A 13637-nucleotide genomic window follows, 5' to 3' on the forward strand; every position below is an offset into this window, starting at 1 on the left:
AGTGGGAGCTAGAGATGGGGCCATCTTGTCTTGGGAAGAATGCCAGAAGTTTCCACATAAACAGGTAGTAGATCTTCTTAGATTGCCTGTGGTATCATCAGCAACTCCTGTCATGAGCACTGCTAAAAGCTACTAAGATATTCCAGTGTCCTGGGTAGTTTTGCTTTCACTATCTCTTTCTCCTCTCAATCGCACTTTTGCAATCACTGTTGCAACTTTTACTTTTTCTTCCCCCGCACAAACTTTTGGTTCTGCTCTTCGTCAAGTTTCTCCCCTACTCTCTGTCCATCCTAGCTTCAAAACTGCTCAAATGCTAGGAGAGCTGTCCTATTGGAGGGTAAACCTGGTCAAATGCAGCCCTACAAAATGGCCATTAGAGACCTGTCTACTGATATCATTTTGGGAAGCTGCCCTGTAAGCAGATGAAAATCCCAATGTAGCTGTATTGCCAGTTTGTGATTAGATGGGTTTTTAACCATATAGCTTCACATTGCATTGGTGACAGCCCTTATTCTTGTTTCCTTCTTCTGCACATTGACATCATGAACAATATGCAAGTACAATCTAAAGATTCACAACCCATCATAACCACTGAAACGCTAGATTTATTGAATTCAATTTCACAATTTACCACGGTAGGATTTGAACCTCTGGGTTTCTAGTCCAGCACGGTATTCATTATTCAAGTTTCATCTCTTTCTGATTCTTTTCCCTTCCAATTAACCTCTTACACTCTACAATCCAACAATAACAACAGCTTGGATTATATAGCAGCTTTAACATAAAGAGACATTCCAAGGTGCTTCAAAAATAGGTGCAATAAGACAGACATCAAGCCAGAAAGGGGAGATTACGAGGAATGACTGAAACCTTGATTGAAGAAACGAGGATGGGGATTTGAAATGTAAAGTGTTGGGAGACAGGGAACCAACAAGTCTCAGGGTGTTGGGCAAGCCAGACTTACTGTCGGACAGAATACGTGTTGCACAGTTTTGGAAAAATTACAGTTTATGGAGGGTGAAGGATGGGAGGCCAACAAGGAATGTGTTACAATAGCCCAAGTCTGGCATAATATAAGGATATCAGCTGCGGAGAGGCTGAGGTAGGGGTGGAGGAAGGCAGTGTTCTGGAGGTAGACGTGAGTGGTCTTGGCGATGAATAGAATATGGGGTTGAAAGCTCAGCTCAGGGTCAGACAGGCTGCCAAGGGTGTAAATGGTCAGATTCAGTCCGAGAGGGTGGCCGGGGAGGGTGATGGAGTTAATGGCAAAGGAAAGGTGTTTGTCATGGGACTGAAGACAATGGCTTCAGTCCTCCAAACATGGAACAAGAGGAAGTTACGACTTTTCCAAGGCTTCATGTGATCTGACGGCATGGAAACAGTCTAGAGCTCAGAGGTGGTGGAGGGGGTAGAACTAGATGTCATCAACATACTGGTGTTAGCTGACCCTATGCCTGTGAATAATGCCACTGAAAGGCAGCATAAGAAAAGAAAAGGCAGATAAGAAGAAAAGGGGGTCGAAGAAAAAGTCCTTGAGGGACTCTGGAGACGATGGTGTGGGGAAGGGAAGGGATGGGAATCCTTTGTTCCTTTGTTTCATCTTACCTTGATCTCTTCTGGCTAAAAATCTTTCTCCTTCACCTCGTTAACCTACATACGAACATACAAGTTAAAAGTAGGAGGAGGCCATTCGGCCCCTCAAACCTGCTCTGCCATTTGATAAGATCATGGCTGATCTGATTGTGACCTCAACCCTACTTTCCCGTCTACCTACAATAACCTTTGACTCCCTTGTTAATCAGGAATCTATCTAACTCAGCCTTAAAAATATTCAATGACCCTGCCTCCACCGCTCTCTGGAGAAGGGAGTTCCATAGACTCACAACCTTCTGAGAGAAAAAAATTCTCCTCATCTCAGTCTTAAATGGGAGACCCCTTATTTTTAAACTGTGGCCCCTAGTTCTAGTCTCTCCCACAAGGGGAAACATCCCCTCAGCATCTACCCCTTCAAGTCCCCTCAGGATCTTATATGTTTCAATAAGATCACCTCTTATTCTTCTAAACTTCAATGTATACAGGCCCAACTTGTCTAACCTTTCCTCATAAGATAACCCCTCATCCCAGGAATCAGTTGAGTGAACCTTCTCTGAACCGCCTCCAAAGCAATTATGTTCTTTCTTAAACAAGGAGACCAAAACTGCACACAGTATTCTAGATGTAGTCTCATCAATGCCCTGTACAACTGTAGCAAAACATCTCTACATGTATATTCCATTCCCCTTGCAATAAATGACAACATTCCATTTGCCTTCCTAATCACTTGCTGTACCTGCATTCTAATTCTTGTGATTCATGTACTAGGACACCCAGATCCCTCTGTACCTCAGAGTTCTGCAATCTCTCTCCATTTAAATAATATACTGCTTTTCTATTACTCTTGCCAAAGTGGATAAGTTCAAATTTTCCCACTTTATACTCCATCTGCCAGATTTTTGCCCACTCACTTAACCTATCTATGTCCCTTTGCAGACTCTTGGGGGTGATTTTAAACCCCAAGAACGGGCGGGTTGTGGGCGGGTGGGAGTTGAAAATAGTCTTTTTTTGGTTCACAACTGCAAAATTTTCACACTTTGCATTCCCAGTGGGAAGCCTGTACTTTTACGCGCTGACGTTAACCCCGGAATTAAATCCGGGTTGTGGTCGCGACCCAAAAAACAACTATTTTCAACTCCCACCCGTCCCCAATCCACCCGTTCCTGGGGTTTAAAATCACCCCCTTATGTCCTCTTCACAACTTACTTTCCTACCTACCTGTGTGTCATCAGCAAATTTAGCAACCATACATTCGGTCCCTTCATCCAAGATATAGATTGTGAATAGTTGAGGCCCCAGCACTGATTCCTGTGGCACTCGACTCGTTACATCTTGCCAACCTGAAGATGACCCATTTATGCCTACTCTCTGTTTCCTGTTAGCTAACCAATCCTTTATCCGTGCAACATGTTACCCCCACACCTAGTTAGCTATTTCTATTGCTCTCCTAACTTTTCTAATAGGTTTCAACTTTTTATCAAGCAAAATTAAATCTATCAATCCTAACTTCCTTTTTGCATCTTCACAACCATCTGCAGGAGGCCGCAAAGTATGGAGGGAACGAACGCATCACAAGTTTCTATCGCAAAGACTGTGAAAGGCACCAACGAGAACTTGGGCACCCACTCTGTTGCTGTTAGATTTGACACACTTGGGGATCGTTTGGAGAGAGCAATGATAGTGGCTATACTTATATTAGAGACATCCTACAGACCGTTCCTATGCAGATTGTTGGTCATCCATCTGGGGATCCCAACACTAGGTACATGGCAGGAGAAGATCCAATAGGCAGCTCCCTCAGAGAGTCTCCCATTCCAGTCTGGCTACTCAAAGGATTGATAAAGTTCTATAGAACAGGCAGGTGCTGGCAGCCACTGTATTGTCAGACATGGCTCCTGCTATTGCAGAGGCATCTCATTACTCTGGTACCTGGACATTCGAGGCCACAGCCAAGCCAAAAGGGCTACACCGCCCAAACCAACCTGAAGCCATAGTTGCTGCCTCCGCTCAGGGAGCACTTAGGCACACCTTAGGCTACAGAGTCAGACAAGCACACTTTATCGGGTCACCAAGGAGAAACACGGGCGTAGGGCTTAAAGCACATTTCATGTAAATAGCACAAAATAAATATTGTTCTTTTTATTTCTGCTTAGTGTGGACAGCGTTTATTAGCTAGGGCAGTGGAAAAGTAAAAAGTACTGAGAGGGGGATGAAAGATGGCAACCTCACTTCCGTTGGATGGACAATGTTTCATTTATTATAGCTGAAATAAAGTTTGTCAGTGGGGGCATGAGTCAGTTCCTAGATATAGTTCTTGATCACAGAGTTCTGCACCAACTCAATGCTGGTTTTTGATTTCATGTGGACTTAAACAGGTTTAAATTGTAACTATTTTTGCTGTGTTTTTTGGCTTTATTTTATATTTTAATTTTTTTTTTGTTGTAACCATTTCCCCCATATTTTAAACTTCTAGAGTCATTCTGTACAATAGGCCAGTTCAAGACAGACAAAAAAGCTGAATCCCAAGTGACAACTTAAACATCTCCTCTCCCAAAATAACAAGATTATAGAAAGCTACAACTTGTGGAACTCTGGCTCTTCTTGCTTTCTGCTCTGGCTTGACTCTTCCCTCTCTGACTAAGCTCCATATGTCTCTCCCTCATGTGGGGGATTATGTGAGTGCAATGAAGCGAAGCTTGGGATCAAATGCAGGGCCCACTCTGAGATCATGCATTGTTATCCTAATAAGCCAAGTGTAGATTTGTATAATGAGCAATGTGTCTGCTGAACAGGATTTGGTGCATTCCGCAAGAAACGTTAATTACTTGCTTGACCAAATTGCCATATGTTTGTGTAATAAACAGCTTTTATTCTTACAAATGTGCTGCTCTCCATCTCAGCCAAATTAGGGAGGGGGAGGGGAGGAGAAGTGAGTTACGGTGATCACACAAGCTGAAGATGTGATGTACGCCAATCTAACTGTCCCTATCACAGAGCTCCTGAATCAAACCACAGTGTCACGCGTTATAAATTACAGGATACATGTCAGCAATTGGCAGCTTTTAGAAAACTCAGCGAATGGCAGCAGCTGGATAACTCATGAGCACAACAGAGGTAAATGGGTTACAGTGGCCTTCAGCAGGAGTGGGTTGCTTTCTGTTATCTTCCTTTGCAATCATTTATTTTAACACTGCTGTGCTCATCAAGGGGAGAAATGTTACCATTGGGAAATGAGACATTTTCCCGCTTCAGGTACCCAGCATCATCCTCAAAGCATTTCCAGGTCAGGTATAACACCGATTAGATCCAATTTAGTATTGGGGAGACCAAAGCCATAGTTTTCAGCCCCGTCGTAAATTCTGCTCCCTTGCCACCGACAGAGGTGTCAACATTGAAAATGTTAAAATACTGAGATTACATCCGTGTAAACACGGAGCTCCAGGCAATAGTCATGGGAGGCACCACTGCAGAGCCACATAGGACTCGAGATGTCTGATATAGTAGTTATAAGGAACTTCTGAACTAACCTTATAGGTTTGCAAAAAGACTAACTGAAACCAGCAAAAGAGATTGCAAAAGATTTATGGTGAAAAAGAGCAGGAAAATTAAAGAGCAGGAAAATTAAAGAGCAGGAAAATTAAAGAGCAGAGAAATCAGAGAACAAGAAGGGAAATCAGAGTAACACCAGATAAATCAGAAAGTGAGCAGTGGAATCGGAGAATGAGCAGAGAAATCAGAGAGTTTGGTTTCAGGCTGTCATGTCAGGCAAATCTCAGAAAATTGTGCAAATAATAGGGTAATAATAGTGGGGGATTTCAACTTCCCCAATATTAACTGGGATACTCAGAGTGTAAAAGGCTTAGAGGGTACAAAATTCTTAACGTGCATCCAGGAGAGCTTTTTGAGCCAGCATGTAGAAAGTCCTACAAGAGAGGGGGCGGTACTGGACCTAATTCTAGGGAATGTGGCCGGCCAAGTGGAAGAAGTGCTAGTAGGTGAGCACTTTGGTGACAGTGACCATAATTCGGTGAGATTTAAGGTGGTCATGGAAAAGGACAGGGAGGGGCCGGAAATAAAGGTTCTAAATTGGGGGAAGGCCGATTTTAATAGGATAAGGCAGGATCTGGCCAAAATGGACTGGGATCAGCTGCTTGTAGGAAAATCCGCATCGGAGCAATGGGAGTCTTTCAGAAGGGAGATTGAGACCATACAATGGCAACATGTTCCCGTAAAGGTCAAGGGTGGTTCCAAGAACTCCAGGGAACCTTGGATGTCAGGGGATATACGAGAATGGATCAGGAAAAAAAGGAGGGCTTTTGGCAGATACAAAAGGCTAAAGACGGAGGAAGCCCTAGAGGAGTACAAAAAGTGCAGGGGGATACTTAAAAAAGAAATTAGGAGATCAAGGAGGGGCCATGAAATAACACTGGCGAGCAAAATAAAGGAAAATCCTAAGATGTTTTATAAGTATATTAAGGGTAAGAGGATGACTAGGGAAAAAATAGGGCCCATTAGGGACAAAAATGGCAATCTGTGTGTGGAGCCGGCAGATGTAGGAGGGGTTCTAAATGAATTTTTTGCATCTGTTTTCACTATGGAGAAGGACGATGTAGACATAGAAATACGGCAGGGGGACTGTGATATACTCGAACATATTAACATCGAGCGGGAGGAGGTATTGGCGGTTTTAGCAGGCCTAAAAATGGATAAATCCCCAGGCCCGGACAAAATGTATCCCAGGCTACTGTGTGAGGCAAAGGAGGAGATTGCGGGGGCTCTGACACATATATTCAGAACCTCTCTGGCCACAGGGGATGTGCCAGAGGACTGGAGAACCGCTAATGTAATACCATTATTCAAGAAGGGGAGTAGGGAAAAACCGGGGAACTACAGGCCAGTGAGCCTAACATCAGTGGTAGGAAAATTATTGGAAAAAATTCTGAAGGACAAAATTAGTCTCCACTTGGAGAAGCAAGGATTAATCAGGGATAGTCAACATGGCTTTGTCAAGGGAAGATCATGTCTGACTAATTTGATTGAATTTTTTGAGGGGGTGACTAGGCGTGTGGATGAGGGTAACGCAGTGGATGTGGTATACATGGATTTCAGTAAGGCCTTCGATAAAGTCCCCCACAGGAGACTGGTCAAGAAGGTATGAGCCCATGGAATCCAGGGTGCCTTGGCACTTTGGATACAAAACTGGCTTAGTGGCAGAAGGCAGAGGGTGATGGTCGAAGGTTGTTTTTGTGACTGGAAGCCTGTGGCCAGTGGGGTACCACAGGGATCGGTGCTGGGTCCCTTGCTGTTTGTGGTCTACATTAATGACTTGGATATGAATGTAAAAGGTATGATCAGTAAGTTCGCTGATGATACAAAGATTGGTAGGGTGGTAAATAGTGAGGAGGATAGCCTCAGTCTGCAGGACGATATAGATGGGTTGGTCAGATGGGCGGAACAGTGGCAAATGGAATTTAACCCGGAAAAGTGCGAGGTGATGCACTTTGGAGGGACTAACAAGGCAAGGGAATACACAATGAATGGGACGACCCTAGGCAAGACAGAGGGTCAGAGGGATCTTGGTGTGCAAGTTCACAGATCCCTGAAGGCGGCGGAACAGGTAGATAAGGTGGTAAAGAAGGCATATGGGATACTTGCCTTTATTAGCCGAGGCATAGAATATAAGAGCAAGGAGGTTATGATGGAGCTGTATAAAACACTGGTTAGGCCACAGCTGGAGTACTGTGTGCAGTTCTGGTCGCCACACTACAGGAAGGATGTGATCGCTTTGGAGAGGGTGCAGAGGAGATTCACCAGGATGTTACCAGGGCTGGAGCGCTTCAGCTATGAAGAGAGACTGGGAAGATTGGGTTTGTTTTCCTTGGAGCAGAGGAGGCTGAGGGGGGACATGATTGAGGTGTACAAAATTATGAGGGGCACAGATAGGATGGATACTAAGGAGCTTTTTCCCTTCGTTGAGGGTTCTATAACAAGGGGACATAGATTCAAGGTAAAAGGCGGGAGGTTTAGAGGGGATTTGAGAAAGAACTTTTTCACCCAGAGGGTGGTTGGAGTCTGGAACTCACTGCCTGAGAGGGTTGTGGAGGCAGGAACCCTCACAGCATTCAAGAAGCATTTGGATGAGCACTTGAAATGCCATAGCATACAAGGCTACGGACCAAATGCTGGAATATGGGATTAGAGTAGACAGGGCTTGATGGCCGGCGCAGACACGATGGGCCGAAGGGCCTCTATCCGTGCTGTATGACTCTATGACTCTATGACTCTATGATCCCATATCTCTGACTGTGTGACTCTCGATGTGGAGAAGCCGGTGATGGACTGGGGTGGACAAATGTAAGGAATCTTACAACACCAAGTTATAGTCCAACAGTTTTATTTGAAAATCAATGATTTTCAAATAAAACTGTTGGACTATAACCTGGTGTTGTAAGATTCCTTACATGTGTGACTCTCAGCAGGCCTCACACCATCCGTGGTGCCTTGGTCCCTGTGCTCAGCCTTGTTCTCGAGCAGAGCAGGCTAAAAAGAGATTTAATATTGTGAAGGGTTTTGATAGGGTGAATAGGAAAAGACTATTTCCTCTGGGGAATCAGTGACAAGAGCTCACCAATTTATAGTTAACTCAGATAGTGAGCAAATATGCAGAGCTGTGAAGACATGGAGTGCTTTGCCATAGGGAGTAATTGAGGCTAAGACAATAGCATCTTTTAAGGGAACAATAAATTAACATTTGAAGGAGTGGAAGGTTCAAGGCTATGAGGAGAGAGCAGGGCTGCAGGATTAGATTTGAATTGTTCCAGCAAAGAGGTTGGACAGATACAATGGGCTGAATTCTATGCTGTAAACTTCTACAGTTCCTATTGTGGCATGTGTGCAATTAAATAGATAGACTCTGAATAACAGTGTACGAATCCAAAAACCTCATTTGCATGAACCAGTGACTCATCAGCTGTACTAAATCTGCTGCCTGATTTTCTGGGATTAGTGCTGGGTGAAATAAATTGTATGATGCAATAACACAGGCCAGATTATGCTAGTAGTTTAATTGATAATATCTGAAAATTAGGTGATACCATTTAAACATCTTGCACCAAACTTGACACCAGGGTCAGCTACCAGTAATGATGGTGGGACACATGTAAATGGGTTATTGCAATTTGGATCCATGCATCTGACTTTAAACCATGGTACTTTTTCTGTTGTTTGTTATGTTGCCAGTTGTTTTATAGACTTTATTTATGTAGCGCCTTTCACGACCTCAGGATGTCCCAAAGTGCTTTACAATCAATGAAGTACTTTTGAAGTGTAGTCACTGTTAAAATGTAGGAAATGCAGCAGCTAATATGTGCACAGCAAATTCCCACAAATAGCAATGAAACAAATGATCAGATCATTTGTTTTATGTGTTGGTTGAGGGATTAATGATGGCCAGGATACTGGGAGAACTCCTCTGCTCTTCTTCGAATAGTGCCGCGGGATCCTTTAAGTCAACCTGAGAGGGCAAACTGGGTCTCGGTTTAACGTCTTATCCAGAAGACACTCATGAATAATCCCTGGATAATTGGCTTTATACTGAATTCTTTGTAAGATATATACACATGGAATTATCCAAGAATGTTTGTGATATTGAACCGCGCTGCTACTCAGTTTTCCTGACTCAGGCGCCTTCCAAATTAGCAGGTAGGCCAGTCTGAAGCATTGATATCCATGCAAAATGACAGACACTTCCAAATGCAGGTTATTGGAGTAGTGCTGGGAGCAAGTGGAGACCCAAAATGGTGGGTCTCTGTGCGAAGGATATTGACTCACTAAATCAAATGTTTCCTTTGAACTACTTCATGTGGAGGAGTACTTCCCTTGGGCTTTCTAAAGGACAGGAAATTCCTCAGAGCAAACATTTACGCCAAAGTGTTTTCCATTTTTGGCCTAAGTACCAAGTTTCACAAGTAAAACTGCCTCGCAACACTGTCACTATGAATCAAATTTTCCATCCCCACCAAAAGGATTTTCAAGATGGCTGCCACTCATATCCAGAAAGCAATATATATCAGCTCAGATAGTTACTGAGGCACTCTCTATAATTTTAACAGTCTTCATATAGTCTGATTACTATAACATGGATATCTTGATACAATCCATGTACACCTAAAATTTACTTATATGCCTTTATTCTTTTTGAAATTCAGCACAAAGCCAAGCATTCAGATTTTCAAACAAAATTAGTTTAATTTCATGTATCAGATATTGTATTCAGAACGCTCAGCCAGAAGTTGTAAGAGTATATCCCAGAAATAAGGAAAAACCTTATAACTCAATCATCATTAATCATAAATTTAAGTGGTAAATTCTGCACCCTAACATCCATATTGAATGGTTTATATCTATATGTGAAGTACGTACTAAAAACCGCTGTCGAAGTTCACACAGGATTAAGTATCGTGACAGCTTTCAATATGCAATGTGTGTAGGCAGACTCCTATGAGACCAGTGCTCCAGTTCCCTGTCTTTAAAACCACTGCATAAAAATCATTTGACAGATAGAATCATTACAGCTTGCTTTCTCAAATCATGCAATGCCTAGATTAAGAACCCAGCAGTCCTCTGCAAGCTGTCACTTAATCCTCACAGTGCTCGGCCTACATCACTGTTATACTTAACTTTTTTTTTAATCAAAACAAAATAACCACTTTTCCGGTTTGTTAATACTACATGTGCAGGAATACTAGAAACGTAATTGATTTGAAACATTTTTAAGTGAGAGTCTTAATTCCTTCCATGCTATCACTTGTTTTCTTAATGCTTTCCTTTATTATCTTAAATATTTTGCAATATATTTTCCTTCGGGTGTTGAGGCTAATGAAATGGTAGACATAAGTAAAGAGATGGGAAGGACCAATGGAGAGTGATAACAGACTTTCCATTGTTACTACTACTTCCAAGTAATGTCCTAAAATGGGTGTAAAATAACTAGCAACAAATGTAATCTAGTTGTTAAGGATTGTGAACTAGAGGAGGGGGAGAGACCTAACCTACAAATGAGCCTTGAGCTCACAATCGGAACAAGGTTTGTTATATGAAGGAAGGGGAGCGTATAAATAAATTCTGGCTTTCTTTTCCTAAATTAACCCAATCTTGCCATTTATTATAAAATGATCAGTCTTTCTGTTCAGACAATATTTGATGGTTATCCATGCTCTTGTTTCAGACATGTTTTATGTCCCTTTCTAACTCAGAAAGGTTGCTGTTTGTTTCTAAGTCTTTCGCAAATATGGAAAATGTACCAGATAAAATGTATCAATTATTTGTATATTTGTGCACATTTTGTAATCTTGCCAGCATAAATGAAACAAAATCTGCATTTAAAAAAATGTAATTACTTTTCATCATAGTGAATTTATAGAGATATTTTTTACCAGATATTTTATGGTATTCCTTATGAATTAAAAAAAATATCTCTGCCACTTTCCCATTCTCTAATTCTTCTTGTGTTGCATTCTACTTTTCTCTTTCAATACGTGTCTCTCTGTGGCTGTCACACACTTGCCTCATTGTATGATGCATTGCTCTATTTATTTCTCTTGGCTTCCTTCTTGCTGTTGCTCTAGGTCTCTCCTTCCCTCTGTCTCCTTTTCCTTTTGTGTGTCTCCAGTGCCTCTATATGGCTCCCACACATACTTCTTTACTGATATATTCATGGGGTAAATTTTCCAAGTCAGTGCTGATGGGGAGGGACCTCACCCATGACCAGAGCATCTCAGTAAAATCAGGAGCGTGTTGCCTGGTATTTAACATCCATTGTTGTACAGAGATATCCACTGGCAGCAGATGAGCTACCTCACTGCCATCATGGACTCGGAAAATCTCAATATCCATCGCTTACCTTTTTTTAAGACTAAGCAGAGAAATAGGAGGCAACATATACTGGGGTTGGAGATGGGAGTAAGGAGAGGCTGTCAGGGATGTTCTGCAACATAGGTAATTGAGAGGGAAAGTGGATCTGCAGAGGGTGGTGTGTCCGGGAAGAAGCAATGGGTCGACTGGCCCTGTGAGTAATCATGCTACGGGTATGGGCGCCAGTTTTTTTAATGGGTCAAGGGCTGAAGTGCACTTTGACTGGGATTAGGAGTTGGGGAGGTGGGGAAGGACTCCAATGACAGGGAAAGAGTGGAAATAGATGCTGAAGCTGCTGACCGGGAATAGGACTCCTGGACAAAATGTTCAAAAGAGGAAAATTTATGAGTAAGGATCACAATTAAAACTAATTAATTTTTTAATGAGTCTGTTATATTATCAATGTTAGTTGTAAAGAATAAACTTAATGACTTTGCACTCACGGCAGGGAGCCTCATTGCCAGCTGACAGCACATAATGGAAATTCAGGCACATACTGCACACAATGTTCTCACTTGGATATTTAAATGATTGGAAAATAGTGTGCAGCGCACGTCCAACTTTCAGTTGGCCAGGCTCCCCACCGGGAGCGCAAACTCAAAAAAATTACCTCAAATGTAAATTCAAAATGTTACTTTGTGCTGTAACTTACGTTTGCTACTGTTTAGTCTTGCTGCTTCATGGACATTAAGAAATTTGCCAACCAATTGCAAGAAATTTGGTTATACGATAGCGTGACACTGAAGTATGCTGTAAGGAAGTGTGGCCAACACGTGCACCAGATGTACCATTTTAATATATCACAGAAGAATTTTCTGTGGCTTTGCTGACAGTGAGTTGGAGGATAAGGTGGGTAGATTTCCATCTTTACCACCTGGGCATTAAACATCACCTGGGCAGAGCACAGAAAGAAAAATCTGGCAGGAAGGATCACAGGTCAGTAACAGAACCCACCCCATTTTCCTTAATGGAGAGAAAATCTGGTGGGTTCTGTCAGGGGCATGCAAACCTCTCCATTCCTGTGCTCCTCCGTCAGAACTACCTTTCTGAGCTCGACCCAGGTAATGCTTAACGTCCAGGAGATAAAGACAAACAATTACTTGTGTTTTATAATGGGGGTGTTATGTCATGTACAGAGAATTACATAGGATTTACAGCACAGAAACAGGCCATTTGGTCCAACTCGTCTATGCCAGTGTTCATGCTCCACACGAGCCTCTTCCCACCCTACTTCATCTCTATCACCATATCCTTCTATTCCTTTCTCCCTCATGTACTTATCTAGCTTCCCCTTAATCTAATGCACAATCTATTATCAGGATCACTGATTTAGATTGACCAAATAAGTCAAATTGCACCTTTATTACATTTTTACCAGTGTCTTAGTGATTAACATTTACAAGTCTGTCCATTTTTCCTTTGTGCTTATCGAGGTGAGGCTATTAGTGCTGGGAAATAGAACTCTTGCCATTTCAAGCACCCAGTGATAGCGTCAAGCACTCTCAATGTAGGAATAGCACAACCAGAAGCAGAGTAAAGGTCCCTCTATTCTGCCCCGACAACATGCTTCAGCCCCATACTGCACCAGTATAACTATTTTCCGTCTTGTGGCCTTTCTGAGTATGATTGCTGAGTAAAATGGCGAATTAGGGACAGTTTTGTACTGTTGGTTAATGCCCACTAAGAACTGGGCTGAGAATTCCCAAGTTCATTCTACTAAGGACCCATACAGTCAGCCGACAGTGGAGACTTTCATTCCATTAGTCTGGGCTGGATTTGAACCCAAGTCCCAGTATCTAACCAACTGCAGCACCTCTTCCCGTCTATTATACTTTCATATATACACAATAAGAACAATTGTTCGTTATCATTCTTTCCGAGTTCGATTTTAATGGGGGGGGGCGGGGGGAGGTTAAGCAAAACTTATATTACTGTGAAAAAGATGAAAATGCTAATTGCTCTCGAACCTGATTAAACAAAATGAGAAATGTAATGGGGTGAAAAACATTTGGTATGGGAAAAATGACTCTGGATAAATACAGTATTTTATAATACTTTTAAAAAATGTAAAAGTGAGAATATTAAAAACTAGTTTACTCAGTTATTGGAAAACACACTGAGGGAGCAGAATA

Source organism: Heptranchias perlo, chromosome 11 (assembly GCF_035084215.1).
Source record: "Heptranchias perlo isolate sHepPer1 chromosome 11, sHepPer1.hap1, whole genome shotgun sequence".
Classification (NCBI taxonomy): domain Eukaryota; kingdom Metazoa; phylum Chordata; class Chondrichthyes; order Hexanchiformes; family Hexanchidae; genus Heptranchias; species Heptranchias perlo.